The sequence below is a fragment of the Passer montanus genome, unplaced genomic scaffold, assembly GCF_014805655.1.
Source record: "Passer montanus isolate IOZ18808 unplaced genomic scaffold, ASM1480565v1 scaffold62, whole genome shotgun sequence".
Classification (NCBI taxonomy): domain Eukaryota; kingdom Metazoa; phylum Chordata; class Aves; order Passeriformes; family Passeridae; genus Passer; species Passer montanus.
The window spans coordinates 4,066,294-4,073,387 of NW_024371260.1; the positions used below are offsets into that span (position 1 = coordinate 4,066,294).

General features: G+C 42.9%; 1 protein-coding gene across 2 annotated transcripts in view; it reads left to right on the forward strand.

Annotated features, from left to right (window-relative positions):
• The window catches only part of SLC45A1 (solute carrier family 45 member 1), a 32,712-nt gene that overhangs the window by 11,856 nt on the left and 13,762 nt on the right, over window positions 1–7,094 (forward strand). The window contains exon 1 of one of the 2 annotated variants that reach the window (XM_039727591.1): window positions 5,340–5,472. The exons of the other annotated variant lie outside the window; for it this stretch is intronic. The gene's annotated coding sequence lies outside the window, so the exon portion shown is untranslated. Of the gene's footprint in view, window positions 1–5,339; window positions 5,473–7,094 lie in introns of those variants that run through there. 2 annotated transcript variants of the gene reach the window in all.

The window sequence follows — 7,094 nt, forward strand, 5'->3', positions numbered from 1 at the left end:
TGTAACACAGCAGGGATGAGAGTAGTCTTTATTTATGCTCTATCTTTAAATGAGAAATAAGTTTAGAGTTCAAACATATACAAACTGTGCTTGCTCTGAGTGATTGCAAGTTCCACCATCCAGGATTCTTGCTCCTGCTTTCCTGACATAGCACTTGTCACCTTGCAGTGGTTTGTCACATACAGAATAAAATCTGCAGGGCCTTTGGGGCATAATCACATCCTTGTCTCTTGTGAAATGCATAGTCAATTTGAGGCACTGCAGGGAAATGAAATGCTGTATTTCAGTGAGTTTGCCGCACTGGTTTGTGTGTTCCTGCACCTCTTTCCCTGAAGCTGCACTCAGCAGCAGCAGCCACTACCTCACATGATTTGTATCTTACGTGCCAGCAATTAACACTTTTGTTCAACATTTGTCTAGAAGTGCATGGCCAATGTAGCCTCGTCTGTGTGTTGCCTCAGAGGAGAGTTTTTCCCCAGCCTTCTTTAATTCAGTTGATGGGAAGACAAAATATGATAATGGTCATAATCTGAAATATAATTATTTTCCTGGTTTTGTATCTTAAAAATATTGATTGCAGGAGTTTGCTTAGGAAGTAAATGCAAATCTCATAATTTGGACTCTTCAAACTGTCGTGGCCCTCTGATCCCAAGCACATTCTCCATCTTCTGGGTTCTCTAAGTGCCCTCTAGTGACTAATTCTCTGAACGGTGTTGGGTTTCCATTGTCGGTGAGAGACCAGCCATTGAAGGGGTGCCTGATGAGGGCAGGAGCTGCACAAACGTCCTCATATTATTCTGAGGGCAACACTAGTTTGTTCTGTAGAAGTAAACAGAAGTGTTTGTTGAGCAGTCTGCAAAAAGCTCCGGGCAGCAAAGGAGTGAATGTATATGCTGCTGTTGTGGAAATGTCTGAGTCAAATCAAGTACAAACCACTGGGAGAAAAACTGTTCAGCTGACACTGCACAACACTTGAATGGTTTAGGTGAAGTGTGGCATTAATGAAATTTCCTGAATATTAAATACTGATGTTCATATATTCTACAGTAATTCACTATGTTGAATTTATTTTCTCAATGAATTGACAACTCAACAGATCAGTGCTGTTAGCATTGCTTTTCATTCTGCAGTAAAGTGCTGGTTCTTATTTCTGGTGGTGCTTTAGGTATGGGTTTTTGGTTGTGTTTTTCCTTTTTCAAAGTAAAAATTCAAGTGTCTTTTAAAATGCTTAATGCATCCATTAATATAGGCAGTGTAGGAGTTCAGTTCAGGAACTGATTTATCTGGGCTATTAAAGTCATATGACAATGTGCTGAGGCCAGATATGGAGGTGTTGTGCAGACTGGCACATACAAGGTTTCTTTATGTTCTTACATTGTATTAGCTGCCCACCAGCTTTACTCCTACTCAGCTGGCAGGTGAGGGATGCTGGGGCGGTGTAATTTACGTGGTAAGCTCGTCTTACCATATAAGCATTAAGAACATATAATTGAGATGCACCTCACCTTGTTTGAACTTGCTTGTTTTTTTCTGTCCTCCTCTGTATTTGCACTGTGTTCAATACTATAGGCCACAGGCCTTAGTGGCATGACTGGGCATTTATATTACAAAATATAAATTTTGTTCTTCAGCTGGTAGCATAAATGTTGTGGAAAGCAGAGTTTTGTTTGGATTTAACAAAAGCTTTCATCTGGAATAGATGTACAGGGAGAGTTCAAGGGAAGAAGGCAAGCTGGGATTGGCTCTGGAAATGATCTGGAAAAGTGGACTGTGGAAGGAGCAGGTACAGCTGGGTTTTACAGGATGTCAGCCTGAATGATGAACCCTTGTATTCATCTGTGTAACTCCAGTGGTAACCAACAACAGGACACGAGGAATGAAGCTGTGCCAGGGGAAGTTCAGACTGGACATTAGAGAAGGTTCTTCACTGGCAGGATGGTTGGTCACCAGAACAACAGAACCCAGGAATGTCATCATGGCACCAAGCCAGTCAGAGCTCAAGGAATGTCTTGGTATAAGGTTTAGCTTTAGGTGGGCCTGTGATGGGCAGGAAGTTGAACTTGATCATCATTACAGGTCAATTCCAGCTTGAGATACTCCATGATTCTAACTCTAGCAATTTTGTCATTAGCTGAACTGATTTTAAATAAGTGTCAGACTGTCATGAACTTGGCATTGGTGAAATGTCTTGCTCCGTGATTTGCAAACTTACAGGTGGTCTAGGGTTGATCTGTTTTAAATTATTATAGTGCAAAAGAACAATAGCACCAAGGAAGTTGATCAGTAACATGTTTTTTTGTTAACTGCATTGGACAGAATGAGGAATTTACTGCATAAAAGAAAGAGTTGCATCAAGCTTTCTGAGGGATTACAGGAAAATTCTGAGTATTGACCTTGCTTGGAAAAAGACTATTTAGAAGAGGCAGGCCTGATGCTCAGTAGCAAATGTACAGGGCTTTACTCCTAGCTTCTTAAGTAATCATGCTGCTGTCTAGTTCCCAAGAAAAAAGGCTTAGGGAACAAAATAGAATAGTTCAATTCGAAGGGACCTCCAACTATCATCGAGTTCAACTGCCTGACCACTTCAAGGCTGACCTTCCCTCCCTCTCCCCTTGCCAAAATACAGTGAAAAATCAGTGGGCTGGTTTTGTGTGTATGGATATCTGGAGCCATGTCTGTGAACAAGAGGAGAAAATTCAGCTGCTGACACCTTGTTCTGTAGACATGAGCTGAGATCTTTGGATCTCCACTGTAAGAGTTCCTGACTCTTATTCCAAGTGTGGTTTTACTAAAATATGGTGACTGCCTAAATAGAACAGGAAGATGCTACAGACCAGATACTCTGGTCTCATATACAGTAACAAAGAAGCTGTTGTAAAAAGTCACATAAGATGAGTGGTTGTTTTTCCTCTAAAACCTTCTGAAAACTCGTCCAAAATTTCATGGGCAATTTATTTTATGTCAAATGTCTTGAATCCATGGTACTAAATCCTACACAGCTTGAAGAACTTTAGACAATCACTGAGTTTGTGTACACATAAATATATATTACCTAAAATACTTAGAGAACACAAGGTGGTGAAAAAGCATCTGTGCTCTTTAATATCCCTGGCAATGGGTTTGCCAAAGCAGCTGTGGTACTAAGGCTTAGTACAGCACACATGACTCAGTCAAGTTCTCTTTCAGTGAGAGCTAACCACTGGCAAAAAATAAGAGATCTCAAGTTTTTATAAGTTCTGAGTGCTTTCTTCTTCTGTTGGTGGGAAAGAGAAAAGGGCTGGGGCGGGGAAAAGGTGTTTTAAAGGTTTCTTTTACTTCTCATTATCCTCCTCGGACTCTGTTAATAATAAATTTACCTTATACCTTTAAATTTGAGCCTGTTTTGCCCTTAGAGTAATTTTCTCTCAGTTCTTATCCCAACTCATAAGCCCTTCATTAATTTTTTTTCCCCTTTCCTCTGTCCAACTATAGCAGAAGAGAGTGAGTGAATGACTTTTGTGGGTGCCTGGTGTTTGGCCAGTATCAAACCATGACAAGTGTATGCACAGGGCCCTCTGCAGACACAAAAACTTGGTAACTCATCAGGCCTCTTCTTCCTTGAGTCATTGAGCACAGATTAATCTTTGCTCCAGAATTCATGTGGCCTTTGGGTGTTCTAAAGCAGCAGCCCCTGAGCACCACACAACTTCCATGGTGAGTCTGCTACAGACTTTGTATCTGTCCCCCTCAAAACATCAAGTCATGTTTGGAAAAGAAGCTGCTAGTTCCAGATGGATCACAGAATGACATCGTGGATCCACTGAACAAAACTGAAAGATGTTTTAAATCAATTTTAAGACGAAAGGAGAAAAAGAAACAACCAACACCACAGAACCAAAACCCTGCTCTTCAACAGGAGAACAACATACTCTCTGTTGGTGTCTTGCACAGAATTTCACTCGACTGGAGCTAATGTCTGCTTCAGAGGAAAGGATTATGGGGATAGTAAGAGAGGTTTCTAAGAAACAGAAGAATGGTCTGATCTGAGCAAGGCAAATAATGAGGCCTGCTGGCAAATGAAACACCGAGCCTAACATCAAGCTGTAAATGAGCAGAGATGAATATGCTGTTAGAAGCTGCTTTGTGGAAGGACTTAACAAAAGTGTTTAGTGAATGCAAACCATCTTGCACCCAGAGAAGTTAGGAGGGAACAGTGCAGATTCATAGCAGTAGGTATTCACCACCAAAAGCTGCTCTTGTGAACGCTGATGGGTTAAAGTAGTACAAAGTAAATGAGTAACTTTACATTTCAACTACAATTTATGTGCAAACTCACAGAGAAGAGGAGATTTGTGGTTTCTGTTTTGTCTAAAGCCCAAAGGATTCTAATAAATGAATGCACAGCAGGAATTGCTTTTGTTCTCTCCTTTGTTCTTACCCTGGGAAGGTCTAGAGTTATTTGTCACACTGTCCCCAAGTGGACACACTGTGCTAAATGGTGTAAGAGTTAATCTGCGTAAGTTTTGAGCAGACAATTTTATTTAATTGACCATGGAATAAGCATGAGTTTAATGTCTCAAATACGTTTAAGAGGAAAAATCATTGTATAAAATGGCCACGACTGCCTGCCAGCATTAATGATATAACCCACTCTCCATGGCCAGGTGGTACAAAAAGTCATCCTCATGACAAGGAATGGGACTCTTAAATACTGTTTTCATCTTCCCAGTGTTTGCAGAGCTCTAGCACACGGGGGGTGGTTGGAATGAGGCTGGGGGTGGCAGGGGTTGTGCTGTGTTCTCAGCTGTGGTCACTGCAGGGGTGGCTAAGGCTGGGTCTTTACCAAAGCAAGCAGTTAACAGCTTTGGGTGTGTGACACCATGCCCAGCCCACGCAGCTGTCCCTGAGCACCACAAGCTGGGTGAGAAGTAGCTGGTGTTCCTACTTCTGATGGCAGTGGCTTCTCCCAGCACTGCTGCCTCTTGTCCCACCTGTGTGATCATTCTGGCAGCAGACCTGCTCATGTTCTCCCTCAGCTGTGCCACCTGGCTGGACCTACTTCTGTTCCTGTCCTTCATCCTTAGGGTTTCAGATCTTCTTCATCTTCCTCTTTTTTTTTTCCTCTTTATTTTTTGCCTTTTTTGCTCAGAGCATGAAGGATCTTTCCAGTGCTGTGACACTGGAGGCAGGTAAATAAAAGGGATGCTGTCTACCTGTGATTTTGAATGGGAATGTGATTGTTTCTCCCAGAGCAACTGCAATGATTTTAATCGGTTCCTTACGAATGTGGCTTCTAAAACCAGTTTGTTCTCTCAATAGGCAGCAAGTGGAGTAGTGGATATTGTGGAGGAGACCTGGGTGCAGACACAGCATCCTGTTGTGCCCAGAGCCATGTGGACCAGCACTGAGGAGTGGCATGTGGCAAGGCTGGGTTGGTGGAGACCCAGAAGCTTCATGTCTGGGGAGGCAAAAGAAGAAGCTGAGCACAGACAGGTGAGGGACATCCCAGCACCAAAATAGCTTCAAACCTGCCAGGAGGACTGGGGATGGAGTGTGTGTCAAAAGGGGGAACCTGCAGCATCCTCAACAGAAGCCTGCAGTGGTGTCTGGCATGGAATACATGTTTGGGACAAATAGTTGTATTTTTGAGACTGTTCAATTACTCAAATATGACATCTATGACATTGGATTGCTCAACAGAAGCCTGCAGTGGTGTCTGACATGGAATACATGTTAGTTGGGACAAATAGGTGTATTTTTGAGACTGTTCAATTACTCAAATATGACATCTATGACATTGGATTGACTCTCTTATCTCTGCTTAGTTTATCTTGCATGAGCATTTTGACAAGGGAGAAGGAGATGAAAAGGTGAACTGTATCAAATTGCTGACAACAACAGTGCAACAATGCCAGTGCATGACAAATTTCTTGCTCAGTTTCACCTATTCTGGCACAATCAGGCACAGACCTTAGGGTCAGCTTAGGAACAAGATGCTTACAGAGAGCCCTGTGTTAGAAAGTGAAGGGAAGAGTTTTGCTGGGACTGCAGATGTGCTATTTGCGTTGTGGTTTTTGAGGAAGAACACTTGAGGATAGGTGAGGAACCCAGACCCACTTTTCACTGAGACAAGTACCAACCCCTTTCTGCCCTGCAAATGCTATGCTGTGAGTCAATAACCCTAGCTGTTGTACACAGGTCCTTTACACTGCTGTTTAATTACATAAACACTCATGAAGAATACTTGACCAATATCATGGCCAAACTGACGTAAAAAAGTTGAAAACCACAGATCAGGTGGCAGGAAATTTGTGGAATAAGAATGTGCAGTGTTCTCTGGCGCCTGTCCTTGTGTGCTGCAAGATTATCCCAATTTCTCACAATTTCTTGTCAGGCTTTATATGAGCTTGTCCCCTAGCTGAACCCTGTTTGCCTCAGACAGTGCTCTTTGGCATCTTTTCCAAATGTGATTGCACCCTCTACCGCATGAATTACAGCTGGTTTTCTACAGACAAATACCTTTTATTCCTACTATGACTACTGATTTATGTGCCATCTTCCTGCTACAATAAATTCTACAAGACTTAAATACTAATATATACTAAGGATTCTTGCAGTGTTATGGCAACCTCGGATGATAAAATTGAGAATGCTTAATGTGATTAAGGCTCTGAATTTTAAGTTTTATTTTAAAATAAAAGAAAATGTTTGTACTACATCATTACATCTTTGTTTGCAAACCATGAGGAAATTTGAAACACAAGCCCAAAATATGGCACTGTAAAATAAAATTGCCTATTTTATTTTGCCTAGGAAGGGGAAGGCTCTTAAATAGAGAAGTGCATCACGTTGTACGGCATCTCCTCTACAGGCCTATCAAAAAATACCCCTGTACCCGCTAAAAACCGCTAAAAACCTGACTCTCACGATCCGCCCCACCAGCGCCAGTTCGGGAATGAGCGCATCTGCCCGGGGCGGGAGCGGCTGCGGCGAGCGCTGCCGCACCGAGGCCGCGGAGCGGCGCGGACAGCGGGCGACTTCTGCGGGCGACGTCTCCCCCGGCCGCCGCAGCCCGGGGCGCTCCGCGGAGGCGGTGCCGGTGCCGGTGCCGGTGC